Below are 17,018 nucleotides of genomic sequence, written 5' to 3'. Positions count from 1 at the left end.
GTCCCTTGAGCGCCCTAAGTGCTAAAATTATATATAAGCAAGCATTACACTGTAGACACATAATGATCATCAATATTTCCATGTATCGTATACACATAATTACCATTACACTTGCATGTGACATCCATGAAGGGATATGCAAACATGATTTTTTTTTTTCATTATCAATACAACTACACCAATGTACTCATGTACAGATACATGGACATTATCATCAATATAACTAAACCAATTTGCTCATGGACATTGTATATCATCATAACAATGTTACATCAATTCACATCCATATACAAATACAACATCCCACTTCATCTGCATCAGACATCCTCATGTCCTAAGAGAAAAGCTTATGTACAACAATGTCTGCATATAAATGAAGACCAAAATAAGTAACCTTTTTATGCGGAATGAATGTGCTACAAGAAACAAATTATAACACGTAATACAAATTAATTTGGAAAATTATAAATAGATCATTTGAAACATTTTTAAGACACACAAGATTGTATGAATATGAAATTTACCAGTTTCTCTGCAAAGTATACAAGCATAACTTTGAAGAAAGATGCATGTTGATTAAAGCCCTTCTCATTGCATTTCTCTGCATGGTTGAAGACGATGGTAGATATGGTCATTTCTAAATAGCAATACATTCACTTGACTTAATGTTTATGCACAAAATTTTATCTCATTAATGCACAAAGGAATATGTACCATCACCAAGAGAGGGTCTTGTCAATGGCGAATGATCTAGCATGAACCTATATTTTTAAGAATTGTTAGTCTACACATAAAATGCATGGATGAACATAAAGGCTTCATGATAATCACTTCAACTGAAATGCATGATAATAAATGAAAAGGTGGGATTATATACCACAAAAACACGTCCCTTCGAATTATATCAACAGAACCCACTATGTTGATGTAAAAATCATAATGTGATACTATTGTATATCATCAAAAAAGACCTGCATGAGCATAAAGGTTTTGCGATAATTATATCATCAAAAATTGTCAAATTGTAAAGCTCATCAAATGCATGATAATAAGTCATGTTGCAAAAATACGTCCCTTCCAATTATATCGAGTGTACCCACTATGTGCATGCAAAAACCGTGTTGCCAAAAAAAAATGTTCATCAATAGACCTGCATTTTCAACACATCCTTAATATACACGTAACAAACTTGAACATTAAGGTTTAATGATCATTGTTTGAAATGAAATGCATGATAAAAAAAATAAGGCACCATTAAAGACCTACTACTCAAGTGTGCCTGAAGGGTCATCTCTTTGCTTAAGAGTATCTAGTATTGCTTCATGATTAGTAGTAGTCACTGTCCATAGCTCTTTGGTCTTTGGTTTTGCTTGATGCTTCAACAACTTGACATTTGTAGCTATAATAAGGTGTGAATACATTATAATGGTTTTGTGTCTCTCATAGTCTTCAAATGCAGGTTTGCCATTCTTTCTAGTGTATGTTCGCAACCAAGTTCCCACAACAACAATTGAACTTGTAGGATATGTGAACCCGTCATCATCTGTCACTAGCTGTGTTAGCTTTTGTTTTCCCTATACACATCATGCCAACCAATATTCTGATCTCTCTTCATTCCCTTGCGGTGCGACAACTGCAAAAACATGTCCTAGCTGTACAAGAATCGATAGACGATCATACTCAAGTGAACTTTCCATGTCATCATTTGACAAGGATATTGTTTGATATAAAGGAGTTAGTGGGGAACCCACGTATCAACCCACTCACTTGACTCGTACTGATCCCAATCACAATGAACACAACTCTGACAAAAACAAGCCAATGCTCGTGTCCAAATGGTCCATGTACAAGCATCTGAGCTGAGAAATGAATGCATCTTTGAAGAATCTTTAATTCTTTAACAATCCAATCTATCTCCCACTGTTCCATCCTCAACCAACCAAAAGAATCTGGTCACTGCTGAATCAAGAGTACCTCCATGTGAAAATGTTGAACTACACCAATCAACAATAGAATGTGCATCAGAGAAATTTGCACCTAAAATCCTCAATTTCTCCTTAACTATAGCTCTCTTCAAACATGCACCTACTCCATCATTCTCTCCCTTCCCATGCCCTACCTCACAAAAACACCAATTATGAGGTATACGCCTCTCTACATGCATTCTACTCAACCAATAAAACATATGGGCATTCTTGAATTGACCCATACAGTTATCTGACCATATTATATGTCGGTCAATTGCAATATCTTTCTCATGCAAGAACTCAAAAAAATTCTCGAAATAATGTTGCACATACTCGGAGGAGTGTGATCTATCATCACTCATATAAAAATGATACTCCCTAATTATATTCCTATCCTCTTCTATACAATCAGGAGCATGTCTATATGTAATGTGAACAAAACTAGCAATCTAGACTGAATTGTAGTACTGAGACTGTACCTCATTTTGTGGTTGCAATGTATAGTTCTCTACAAAATCAACCACTGATACAATAGTGCCAATTGGGAAAGAGTTCTTACACATCCTGAACTATTAATCCAACCATTGAGACCTATGGGTGTGCCTTGCATACTTGTAGAAAAGATTTTCCTTAAAATCCAAAATAAAATCAGCAATACTCACTTCTCTTGAGACTAATTCGCATCTAGAACCTTCACCTCCACTCTTCAAAGTATATTTCACTGTCTCATATCTTTTTATCTCAACATAATTCTTTCCAAACTCATGTTCACTGCCCTCATGAAAACATGAAACAAACTTTGACAACCCACCAAATTCTGAGAACTTCTCATTCAAACAATCATTTCTATAGAAATAGAATCCATCATCTCTAGGGCATAAAAATAGATCTTGCAAGTCTCTTGATGATCTCAGAAATAACATTGCACCACACTCTTGCAAGATCTCATTAGTATGCATCGTAGAACGAATATGACATAAAAGTTCATGGTACATTGAAAACTCCACATGGTACTCGAAACAACAAGTATTGTGAATCTTAAGAGGAACACAATAAAATGGTTTCAAAGATTCAAAGGCCCTTTGTGATATTTGCAAAGTTGGATGTAATTCACAAAAAGTTTTGTACAACATTGTTTGGCTTGATTCCAAGAAATGTTTGGGATGCGGTGTGTGGTCTCGATTGCCGATTCTTAATTTCAAAATGTCCTTTACATTGGGTGACACTCTAGAATTAGAGTGCCAAAATTATTGAATCTCCTCCTTCACATTGTCAGTCAACTTTCTATCAACATGTGGAAGCCTCCCACCAAATGTCGATGTATCTTGTTGAAGTGGATCATCAAGTCTTTGTCTTTGTGCAAGTGCTCTATCCAAAGTTTTACAGTTTATGTTAAAATCAACACAAGTTTGTCTCATTTGATGAGCCTTCCTCAATTGATAGCTTACTAAGGAGGTTGTAATCACTCTTCGAGCGACTCTCTTATCTCTTTCTTTGGTATTCTTTCCAATAGAATTGAGAGCATCAAATAGATTTTTTGCAATAATAGAATTTCTCTCCATCTTCTTGTTCATACAAATCTTCAATTTGTTTAGCAATGGTCTCATTTTTATCATCTTTAGCAATTTAACAAAGAGTTGGAATTGCTCGGTCAATGTCTTATTGCTAAAATTTTGATTGAAAAGTTGTGTAGCCCACAACGGAATGGTTCTTGTTGACCTCTTGCCTTCAAGATTTGCAATAATGTTCTCATCAATTTCAAATAACCATTTTGGGGTTCTTGAAGGTCTTGGATTTGGAATTTTTCTTTCATCCATGAGAGGGTCTTCATTTCTAAAGTAATTAGGTGTTACATATGGTTCACTTGGTTGAGAAATTCCACCTTCAATGTTAAAGTTTTCCACATTTTCACATCCTATGTCAAAATTTTCCACATGTTGAGCATTTTTATTATCACTTTCAACATTTTCAAAATTTTCACTTTCAAAATCTACATTTTCACTTTCAATAACTTGTGGCACATTTTCAAATTCAATTTCCTCTTCACTTGAAGTAACATTAGCAATATTTAACATACCTTGTCTTCTCCTCCTATGACATTCTCTATCTCTTTCTCTATACACTTCAATTTGGTCATTTGAAAGTTTTCTTTTGTGTTTAGACTTCTGATGACTACTACTCCCCATTTCCCTCCACACAGATGCTCCTACATGATTGACAATGTAAGTTTTGACTTTAAGAATCTCCCAAAAGCACAAATTTGTCTCAACCTATCTGAAAACCTGTGATCATCGACATAAAATAGAATATGCAGATTGTGGGCCATTGGAATCCACAAAATGGCCCACAAGGTTTTTTTTATGTACAAAAATCGGATATCCGATTTTAATGTATAAATTTGTGGTCCCAAAAACTTTCCCATTGTAGCCTTTTATTTACTAAACTGCCACATTAATGGCAATGGCAGAAATCTAATATTCGATTAAATCTGATATCAGATTTTATTAGTCATATTTTAGAGAGAGGAAGAGAGAGAGATAGATTAGGGGAGAGAGAGAGAGAGAGAGAGAGAGATTAGGAGAGAGAGAGAGAGGAGGAGAGGGGTCATATTATGTCCTATGACCCCTTAGGATACCATATGACCCCTAACGACATGATTTGGTGTCTTAAGGGGTCCTATGGTGTCGTTAGGGGTCATATGGTGTCTTGGGACACCATATGACCCCTAGTGACACTATATTGGGTCGCTTTGGGTCATATTGTGTCCTAAGGGGTTGTAAGACACAATATGATCCCTTAGGACACAATATGACCTAAAGCAACCCAATATGGTGTCATTAGGGGTCATATGGTGTCCTAAGGGGTCATATGATGTCTTAAAGGGGTCATATGACACAATATGACCCACTAGGACACAATATGACCCATAACGACCAAATATGGTGTCTTAAGGGGTCATATGGTGTCCTAAGGGTCATATTAGGACACAATATGCCCTCTTAGGACACCATATGACTCCTAATGATATCAATATGACCCCTGGGACCCCATATGACCAAATATGACCCATTGGGACATAATATGACATAATATGACCTCTTAGGATGCCATATGACCCCTAATAACATCATATTGGGTTGCTTTGGGTCATAATGTGTCCTAAGGGGTCATATTGTGTCTTACGACCCCTTAGGACACAATATGACCCAAAGAGACACAATATGGTGTCATTAGGGGTCATATGGTGTCTTGGAACACCATATGACCTCTAACGATGCCATAGGACCCCTTAAGACACCAAATCATGTTGTTAGGGGTCATATGGCATCCTAAGGGGTTGTAGGACATAATATGGCCCCATAGGAAACAATATGACCCAAAGCAACCCAAGATTGTGTCATTAGAGGTCATGTGGTGTCCTAAGGGGTCATAAGGGTTCATGCGACACCATATGACCCCTAAGGACACCATATGACCCCTAACAACACAATTCGGTGTCTTAAGGGGACCTATGGTGTCCATAGGCATCATATGGTGTCTTGGGACACCATACGACCCATTATGACACCATATTGGGTCGCTTTGGGTCATATTGTGTCCTAAGGGGTCATATTGTGTCCTATGACCCCTTAGGACACCATATGACCCCTTACGACACCATATGACCCCTTACGATGCCATATGGTGTCATAAGGGGTCCTATGGTGTCCATAGGGGTCATATGGTGTCCTACTACCCCTTAGGACACCATATGATCCCTTAAGACACCATATTTGGTTGTTATGGGTCATATTGTGTCCTAGTGGGTCATATTATGTCATATGACCCCTTTAAGACATAATATGACCCCTTAGGACACCATATGACCCCTAATGACACCATATTGGGTTGCTTTGGGTCATATTGTGTCCTAAGGGGTCATATTGTGTCTTACGACCCCTTAGGACAACATATGACCCATAACGACACAATTTGGTGTCTTAAGGGATCATATGGTGTCCTAGGACACCATATGATGCCTATGGACACCATATGACCCCTAATGACACTATATAGTGTCATAAGGGGTCGTTTGTTGTCCTTAGGGGTCATATGGTGTGCCATGAACCCTTATGACCCCTTAGGACACCATACAACCCATTATGACACCATATTGGGTCACTTTGGGTCCTATGGTGTCTTAATCTCTCTCTCTCCCCCTCTCCCCTAATCTCTCTCTCTCCCCTAATCTCTCTCTCCCTCTCCTTCTCTCTCTCTCTCCCTTAATCTCTCTCTATCCCTCTCCCCTAATCTCTCTATCTATCTCTCTCTCCCTTAATCTCTCTCTATCTCTCTCTCCCTTTCCCCTCCCTATCTCTCTGTCTCTATCTCTGTCTCTGACTCTCTCTCTCTGACTCTCTCTCTGTGCTAATCTCTTTATCTCTCTCTCCCTTCCCTCCCCTCCCTCCCTCCCCTCCATATCTCTCTCTCCCTCCCCTCCCCTCCCTCCCTCTCTCCATATCTCTCTCTCCCTTCCCCCTCCCCATCTCTCTCTCTCTCTCTCTCTCTCTCTCTCTCTCTCTCTCTCTCTCTCTCTTTCTTTCTCCCCCTTCCCCCTACCCATCTCTTCCTTCCCCTCCCCATCTCTCTCTCTCTCTCTCTCTCTCTCTCTCTCTCTCTCTCTCTCTCTCTCTCTCTCGCTCTCGCTCTCGCTCTCTCTCTCTATCCCTCCCCCCCTCTCTCTCTCTCTATCCCTCCCTCTCTCTCTCTCTCTCTCTCTCTCTCTCTCTCTCTCTCTCTCTCTCTCTCTCTCTCTCTCTCTCTCTCTCTCTCTTTCCACTCCCCCCCTCTCCCTCTCCCTCTCCCTCTCCCTCTCCCTAATATCATATACTAATTTGTTTATAAATTAATATATTAATATATTAATAAACATTAGATTAATTATGGGAAAATCTAGTTAGAGAATTTACTGATTAAAATTGGATATCCAATTTTTGTAGTCAAATTTCAGCTCGGGAATGCTTTGATATTTGGCTTGGAAGTGACAAGCCTGGAAAGTCAACTGAAAAAACATGTTTTTCAGTATTCCTTGATTTTTCAAACTTTACACTAGTGGCTGGCGACTTTTTTTGTAGCCAAAATTGATAAAATGAAAAGGGTTTTTTAAGGACGTTCCTAGCTTTCCAACAATATAAGGCTTGTCTTATTTTGACTTTAATAACTAATTATTATTTAATTTCAAATTGAATTCTGACAATAGTCCTAATTGATATACTGATTGAAAAACACTCATAACTTTCAAACGGTATAACATTTTTTGAATCCAAAACATGCATCACATCCTATGCTTTGTCTACTTTAGGGAAAAATTAAAAAAATAAATTTAATAAGGTTTTTACCAAGTTAAGGTGGTCAGATGTAGGAGTTTCTGAATTTCTGAAAAGCTGTAGTAAAAAATTCATAAATAATTATCTACTTTATAAAAAAGTAAAACAAAATATGTGTCACATCCAGACATGAGTCTAATACTTATATTATAAATATTATAAAAAAATATTATGATTTGATTGTGATTAGGGTGGTCAGACATATGTCTACTTCTTATTTTTTTCTTGAAATTTTAGTACCACTGCATTGAAATTTGAAATTTTCATCAAATAGGATTTTTTTTTTCCAAAAAACAACTAGTAGCTTAGAAACTACATTCAATTTTCTATATATTCTCTTCTTACATATTTTAAAAATAATGTTCACAACTTATTCAAATTTTCATGTCAAGTTGCATAATTCTGATTTTCTAAAATTTCATTGCCACTTAAGGGCCTGTTTTGGCACACCATGATCCTACACATACCCATCTCATTGGTTAGATTCCATACATTATTGGGAGACAATTGATTATTCACATTTTGAGACAGTTTGGTATCATTCAGCCTATGCCTACTGGTGTCATGATATATGCATGATGGTACAGAGATAGGCAAGATTGGGGACCTTCTTTGTCGTTTGAGATAGCACGTGCGGAGTGTCTGGTTACTCCTAGGGTGGCTTATGAAATGAGATTGCACATTCTAGATCTTGGGGTTACTAGTATTATGCTCAGTACATACTTGCACACCCATTTCCTCATATTACTTATCCAACAGATCCTCCTCCCATCTCAGGAGATGAGGATGATGATTTAGATAGTTTGATTATCAGGAGATGAAGATGGAGACGAGAGCTTAGAGATGCTCAGGAGACCAGAGGGGATAGAGATGAGGGTGGAGATGAAGGTGTTGGTGGTAGTAGACCTAGATGGAGGGCAAGTCGATTGAGAGTCCATGGAGGACCGTTAGACCAGTTGGCAGGATTGGGAGACCGTTTCCTATGGGTGGGAGAGAGGTTGGAAAGATTGGGAGGGATATTGGCAGGACAGGGATGAGATCATCGAGATGGTTGCCCTCTATAGGAGGAGGCAGGCTAACTGGACTGGATGGGGGTTGCGGGAGAGGCATTGATTTTGGTTAGATTGAGCCAGACCCTAGGGTTATTGCAACTCATGGTGGAGAGGATAAGGGTCCAGAGGATCATGTTCCACTCATTAGATGACGGGTTCTGAGAGATACTTAGACAGAGATTCCAACAAGTGGACAAGGAGGTGCAGATGAGGGGATTAGGGGTCATGTGCCTTAACAGGATGTGCCAGAGTAGGAGATCGTGGATAGTCTCAGAGCATAGATAGATCAGCTTAGAGAATAGGTACAAACATTCATGACAGAGAGAGATAGGGCTATTAGGAGACAATAGGATACTCAGGGCCTCCTTGATCACATTCATCAAGTTGGATCGGGCCCTCTCTTAGCTGACACTGTTAGAGCACTAGTTCGGTCCAAGAAGGAGACTTCCCATTGGTGATGATTATATGAGGATTTAGTCGCAGAGAGCCAAAGAGCAGTAGCTATCATACCACTGTGAGGATGGATACTAGCAATGGTGGAGTCATGGGAGATAGACATATGGAGGATCTTCTTGCCCAGAGCCATAGAGACGGATAGAGTCAGGTGGTAGTGGTACAGGACAACCTTGACTTGATTTATATTGATGAGGCACTTGTATTTTTGATCCAATCTCATTGTATACTTGGACTTTTTGTTGTTTTATGATGATCTTTATGCAGACATGGACTCTATATGATGATATTTTATCATGCATGTTACTCTATATGATGATGATCTATATTATGCATGTTACTCTATATGATTATGATCTATATGCATTGATTATGATGTTATGATCTTTTCTCTTCATTATGATGATGCTTTATATGATGATGCAATGAAAAATGCTTTTGACTTTTGATGATTTAAAAATGCAAAAATGGGAATGATTACTAACTTAAATGATATGCTGATGAAATGATGCAAATGCAATGATCTATATGGGGATGCAAATGAATGTTTGATTTTTTTTTTTAAATGTTTATGCATATAATTATGGGAATCTAAGTGCAAAGATGCAACTTAATGATCTTTAATGAACTTTAATGATAATGCAAATAATAATGATGATACACTACATGATTAATGAAATGCACTTAGTTGAATGCAAACTTATGCAATGATTAAAATTCAACTAAATGAAATGGATGATGATTAAAATGATTCTAAAAATGAATGCACCTATAATGATGAAATGCAAATTGTTTTTTGTTTATCCAAGTATACTCAATCTTTATTCGTGACCGTTGATCTGTGAATGAAATGAAATGTTTATAATGTAACTGACATTGAATGCTTATAATGCAGATGAATAATAAGCTAATCTAAAATGATACTGCCATTCTTCAGATGTTATCTTGTAACAGTGCTTGATTTCATCATTGAGCTTTAAAATGTTGTAAGAAAATACAAGCAACTTGACATAATGATCCAAGATGACCTGAGTATTTCTTACATGTATTTTGATATAGCAAGTTAATACAAGCAACTTAATATAATGCAGAATAGACAAGGATTATCCCCTTTCATGCATGACTTGGAATGTCCTCCTTGATCTTTTGTCGATCATATCCTTAGACAAGTACATACCTTAATAAGAGATAAACCACATACAACAATCAAAGAAAATAATGATGCCCCATCATAGCTTCTCTATTCATGGACACTCTTGAGTCACATAGAGTACATGATTAGCAATAAAATCAAGATATAAACACTTAATCCTGTAGGTCATTCACATGTTCTCATGGTCATTAACTGACATAATCATCTTGATGAATGATCTTTGATAATCCTTTATTACTTGCTGGTTGATTCTTTGTTTTCTGAGTTTCACGATTCAGTTGTCATAAGATGCCTTGATCTTCTTTTATTTGTTGCTTGTTATCTGTTTCAAAACCCTAGGTGTTTTTGGTTTTTCTAAGTTTTCCGAACGTTTTGGATTTTCAAAGATTCAAAAGATTACTTTAGCAAAATGAATTAGGATTTTGCTTAAACAAAATTTTATTATGGGTGTATGAATTGATCAAGATCCAAACCATGATGGGATACAAATGTAGATCGATAGATTCTGATAAAATATAAGACAGTGACTATGATAAGTATGTCAAAGATTGATAATTGTTGGTAAGTTGCATATTTTCTGCTAATGGTTCAGAGCAATAGATGTGAAAGATGAAATGGATGAGCTCAGAAGCGATATGATGGAGTGGATAGGTGTGCAAAGCAATCTCATAGATGGAGGAACTCAATTTTTAGATAGCGCCTATTTACCAGGTTTTCACTATCTAAATTTATTGCATTTCTTTTTCTTTTTCTTTTTTTTTTCGTTGTTTTATGCTTTTTAGGGATTTTCTGCTTTTCTAATTTTTATTGATTTCTTCAAGACTTTAAATCTCAAGAATAAAACTTCTTGAGATGAATAGAATTGATAGGTTCATCAAACCAATCACCTTCAGGGGTAGATAACTTGTATGCTCCTGAGCCATATGGTGCTACCATGACAAAAGGTCCTAGCCAGTTTGGTTCAAATTTACCCTTCTTTTCTCGATCTTGCTGATTTCTTGGATTCTCCCTTAGAACTATATCTCCAATATGAAAAATGTGTGGCTTTAATATGTGATTATAACTTCTTACCATTCTTTGTTGATATACTTTCAAATGATCTATTGCATTTTGGTGATGCTCCTGGATTAGCTCAAGTTCTTGGAGTCCAGAGACTCGTTGTTCTTCCTCTGGTATAAGACCTTTCAAGAAAACCCGTAGAGAAGGTATCTCTACTTCTATGGGTAATATGGTTTCTGATCCATAGACTAAGAAATATGGAGTTGCCCTCGTTGGTGTGCGGATGCTAGTTCGGTATGCCCAAAGAGAATGATTCAGTTGAATGTGTCAGTCTTTTCCAGCTTCATTGACTGTTTTCTTCAAGATTTTCAAGATAGTTTTGTTTGATGCCTCAACTTGACCATTTCCTTGTGGATAATATGGAGTAGAAAACCTATGTTGGATATGAAACTGCTCACATAGTTCCTTCACATCTTGATTCTTAAATGGTCATCCATTGTCAGTGATAATGGTCATAGGAACTCCATAGTGATAGATTATATAATTCAAGATGAATGATGATATTTGTTTTCCTGTCACTCTAGTCAGAGGTACTACTTCAATCCATTTAGTGAAATATTTAGTAGCAGTCAGAATGAACATATGTTCATTAGAGGATGAAGGATTTATCTTTCCTACCAAATCAAGGCCCCATTGAGAAAATGGCCATGATCCGGCCATAGGATACAATTCTTGTGCTAGTGCATGAATGAGATTCCCATGGATCTGACATTGTTTGCATTTCTTGGCATATGTAAATGAATCTCTCTCCATACTAGGCCAATAGTAACCCATACGAAGAATTTTCTTAGCCAATGTTAATCCACTTGAGTGTGTGCCATAAATACCTGCGTGAACTTCGTTAAGAACTTTTACAGATTCTTCCTATTCAAGACATCTCAATAAAGTACTATCTAGACCTTGCCTATATAAGGTATCAACAATAATAGTATAGCGGGATGACCGACAGATAAAATTGCTTCTTTGATTGTAGGATAAGTCAGGAGTAAGGATATTCTCTTTTAAGTACTGTTAGGTTTGGCCGTAGAAGGATTGACTAGTTCCTGATATATGGAAAATCATGTAGGTATGCTGGGATTGAATGATAGGTGTTAAGATATCTTCCACAAGGAAATTGTAACATTGTTAATTCTCCTGATTCTAGAAGAGATATGCTATTGTAGCCATTACATCTATTGCTTTGTTCTCATTTCTTGGGATTTGAGTGAATGATACTTCTTCAAAGTGTTCTTTAAACTCTTCTACCAGCTATTTGTAGGGAATGAGCTTGTCATCCTTAGTTTGATAATCATCATTTATTTGGTTGATGATAAGTTGTGAATCACCATAGACATGTAATTCCTTAATATTCCATTCAATAGTCATTTCGAGCCCAATAGTCAACACTTCATATTCTCCAGTATTGTTTGTGCATGGAAACCATATTCTATATGATTTTGGAATTGTGTGTCCCTGAGGTGTGATGAATAAAATTCCTGCACCTGATCCATATTGTGTACAAGAACCATCAAAGTACAATTCCCAAAATTTTGTACTTACTGTCAGAATGTCCGCATCAGGAAATTCAATGTGCAATGGTATGTCATTTTGTAAAGGTGCTTCAACTAATCGATCAACAATGACCTGTCCTTTGATAGCTTTGTGATAAACATATTATATATCAAATTCACTCAGTATCATAACCCATTTGGCTAGTCTTCCTATCAAAATTGACTTGTTCAGCAAATACTTTAGTGGATCTATCTTTTCTATTAGTTTCACAGAATGAGTCAGCATATAATGTCGTAGCTTCTGAGTTGCAAATACATCTGCTATACATGTCTTCTCTATTGATGCATAATTTAGTTCATAGCCGACAAGTGTTCTACTGATGTAATACATTGCTCTTTCTTTTTCTTCTTCATCATGTTGTGCTAGGAGAGCACCTAATGATACATTTGTCACTGAGATATAGAGCAACAATGGTTTCCTGTTGATTGGTGATACTAGTACTAGAGGATTCATGAGATATTCTTTGATTTGTATAAAAGCCTCTTCACATTTCTGATCCTATTTGAATGGAACGTTCTTATGTAAAATATGAGTGAATGGATGACATCTATCTGCTAATTGATTGCAATCATCCTTGTAAAGATCGCAATTGACTTATGTTCCTGGGTGACTCCATTTCCATGATGGCTTTGACCTTTTTAGGATCTACTTCAATTCCATGAGCTGATATAATGTACCCAAGAAGTTTTCCAGAGGTTAATCCAAATGCACATTTCTTTGGATTTAATATCAATTGATATCTTTGTAGCCTATCAAAGATCTTGCTTAAGATTTTCAAATGTTCTTGTCTTGTATGAGATTTTGCAAGTATATCATCTACATAATCTCCCATAAATGTATGCATCATATCATGGAAAATTGTTGTCATAGCTCTTTGATAAGTTTCTCCTGCATTCTTAAGCCCAAATGGCATAACATTCCAGCAATAAGTACCCCATACACAGGTGAATGTTGTCTTTTCTTGATCTTCAGGGGTGATTCTTATTTGATTGTATCCTGAGAAGCCATCTCATGCCCTGCTGATAAATCCACAATTATATCAATGTTGGGTAGTGGGAAATCATCTTTGGGACATGCTTTGTTCAAATCTCTAAAATGAGTGCAGACGCTTATGCTTTTATCCAACTTTGACAGTGGAAAAATGCTTGAAACCCATTCTGGATAAGCAACAGATCTTATGAAACCCACATCTAATAGTTTCTTTAGCTCTTCTTTTACAAGAAAAGCGATGTGTGGATGCATCTTCCTTAGCTTTTGCTTAACTAGTTTTGCTTTTAAATCCACATTGAGATGATGCATTATAAGATTTGGATTAAGTCCTGGCATGTCTGCATAGGACCAAGTAAAATTTATTTGTCTTTGTCTGAAGAATTCTATGTATTCTTTCCTCTCTTTATCTAATAATGAGGTAGCAAAATGAAGTATCTTGGGATCCTTTGATGTGCCAATGTTTATTGCTTATGTTGGTTCTATTAGAATAGCAGATCTCTCCTAAAAATATGCAGGGAGAATGTCAAATTTTCCATCTTCTAGCACCTCAAAGAGGTTTTCACCATCAAGTATGTCCTTTATTTTCCCTTTTGATTGATCTAGTGCCATGAAATGGTTTTCAACAGTAGGTCTCTTTCCTTGTTTTATTTCAATTTTGCGACTGGAAAGTTTGGCATTCTCTTGACTGTAAGAAATGTTACTTGATTCTGCAATGAAAGATATCTTAGGTGTTATGGGTTTGACAACATTAAGATGAACAACTAAGTCATTATCATTGGAAAAGACATCTAATTTAGGGTTTTCTAGATTATCCCAATCAATTAGTTCAGGATGAAGAAGGGGTAAGTCATAATCATTGTCATCGTTAGGTGCATCAAATTTCATGACATAATGATCATAATTTGGCGTAGAGTAGGTAATTTCATAGATATAATGATCTTGAGGATAGTCTCTCCCAAGTGTTCTCCAATTAGTTCTAAAAAAATCAATATTAGTATTTTGTAGTTCACACTCAATTGGTTCTTCATCTAACATTTGTCCCTTAAATGAATGGATTATATCAACAAACACATCTTTAGTACTGCAAGTTTCTTCTTGATTATTTTCAATAAATTCATTTGTATTTTAAAGTTGACATACTTGTGTACATGATATAGAGATTTATTTTTCTAGCTTTTGTCTTCTTTCAAACTCAGCTTCTTTTGAACTAATAGTCAATCCTACTTGACTATCTCTTAGTTCTTCTATGGTTCTGCCATACCTTAGTACATCTTGCTCTTTATTTGATAGAAATCTGATATTTCCAGATGCTTGATCCATATATGTTTTGGATTAAGGAAAATCAAGTTTTAAGGGACCCTAAACCTGCTTACAATACGATAGATGAACAAGAAAGAAACAAGAGAAGATAAGACCAAGACAAAATAGCTAGAAAAAACTAGCACAAAAACTAATAGCTAGGACAAAAGGATAAGGAGCCAACAAGAAATTGGCATCCAAAACCCAGCATTACATTTCAAATGAAAACTTTTATAGACTCCTCAGCATTCTGAACCAAAAGCATCATGGCCTTAGTGGCTTCTCTTAGATCATTTCTCTCTTGTTTCAGCTGCATGTCTTTCATTTTGGTCTCCATATCAGTAGTGGTCTACCTGGTCCTTCGCCTGGAGATTTGATGGGTGGAGCTAGAGGTCAGTACATCTTCAATGATTACCAAGTTCTTATCCTAATTTTTCCTCTCTAAGTGATCCACCAAGGCATTCATATTATGTGATGAAACTCTTAAGACCTCAAGACTATGGTTCATGAATATTTTCAAAGCCTTCTCAGTTTGAGCAACTCGAGTGATGATGTTATCTTTATCCACTTCAACCTTTTCTTTTACAATTCTGATAACATTCTCTAGATGTTTCAAATCCCCTTTTATCAAGTCTTTTTCCAACCAGTCTTGCGTCTCAATTTCCTCCTCAGCTTCACTGGTTTCCATCTCCTCACTCTTTTTCCCCAAATTTGTTTCCTTAATCAAATTGTGTATCTTATTTTCCAGGGCCCTCTATTTTCTCTGAATGCTTGTTATGTTGTCAATAACCCACTTCTGGAGATTAAAGGACTCCAGTGTGCAATTTTGGGTAGTATTCAAAATAGTATTTGCCAAATACCTACCCTGCTTAGTGCTCATGGATTTAGGGTTGTCTTCCTCCATAGAGTTTGGGGCGACATTCCAGCTATCCAAACCCATAGGGTTAGAATAAGGGTTTTCAAAATCAACATATTTTTTCCCTTCCTCCTCTTCTCCAGCATTCTCTTCCTTCTCACTCTCCATTTTTGTCTCAATATCCTTTCCCTTTTCCTCCTCCAAATCATAATGCACCTCCATTTCCACATTATCAATATTAGATCTCCATTTTTTATGGGTAGGGGCATTAGATAGGTTATCATCAGACTCGAAATCATTACAGCTCTCATAAACATGTGCATTAGTTACCAGGTAATCATCTTGCTAGCCCTATCTTTTTCCTTTAGGGATTCGTAAATGAGCAAAATAAGCCCCTGATGGGCTATGGGTAAGAATTAGGCTTTTTAGCATGGTCAGCCAAACTCTCATTCAGAGAAGAAGCTAAGTAAAAAGGCAGAGAAATCTTAACCCCATGGTGGAAATGATTAAGAATTGCAAAATGATAATTGTATATTTTAGTAAATCTACCATCAACAGTAAGGAATTCCATCAAAAACCTTAACACTTTCTGCCAAAAAGACTTTACCTGTTGGGGGTGGTAGTAGGAGATGTTGTCTTTCTTGGCAAGCTGAGCCTTCTCATCCTTAGATTTTGGGAAGTTTTTAATCACTTCAACAGCAAACTTCTGATCTCTATAGAATTTAGTGCCCTCCTTCTGAAGACCCGTGACCTTCGCAACCAGATCCTCATCAATATTCCAAGTCTCCCCAAACAAGGTGACTCTGTTGTTGTTCCAACCCTTAGTAAAGCCATGAGACACCGAATTTCTGCTTCCATGCAACTTTTCCATATAGTCGGTGAATCCATATCTATGAAGCCTCCTCCACACTTTCCGCTCACTCTTCCAGTTTTCGCAACCAGAGGGCTCATTCCTATTTAAGTTACCTCCCATATTGAACAACAAGTCGAAGTACCCAAAGGTGTATCTCACAATCTATAGATTTAACCACAAGTTCTTGAGCAAAATTCTGGAGTAACAGAATAGAGTCCCATTTGTGGTTTTAAATATAATAATAACGACCGCACAAAATTGGCACTTATTATTATAATCCCCATCACACATATGATCATAAAATCGATGCCTAATAGAAATCATTAACTAAAAATTCACTTGCTCCCAAACTCTGTCTTTGATTTCCGGACCCCAAAAGATAATCATGATTTTAAATTGACCCATTGATGCGATCAAAT

At 36.7% G+C, this 17,018-nt stretch overlaps 1 pseudogene; it reads right to left on the bottom strand.

The window, feature by feature from the left end:
* The window catches only part of LOC131858925 (uncharacterized tatC-like protein ymf16), a 69,467-nt pseudogene extending 52,748 nt beyond the window's left edge, over positions 1 to 16,719 (bottom strand).
* Positions 16,720 to 17,018: the final 299 nt, after the last annotated feature.

Source organism: Cryptomeria japonica, chromosome 10, assembly GCF_030272615.1.
Source record: "Cryptomeria japonica chromosome 10, Sugi_1.0, whole genome shotgun sequence".
Classification (NCBI taxonomy): Eukaryota; Viridiplantae; Streptophyta; class Pinopsida; order Cupressales; family Cupressaceae; genus Cryptomeria; species Cryptomeria japonica.
Note: the sequence above shows the minus strand (reverse complement) of the source record. Positions and strands in the feature narration are given on the sequence as shown.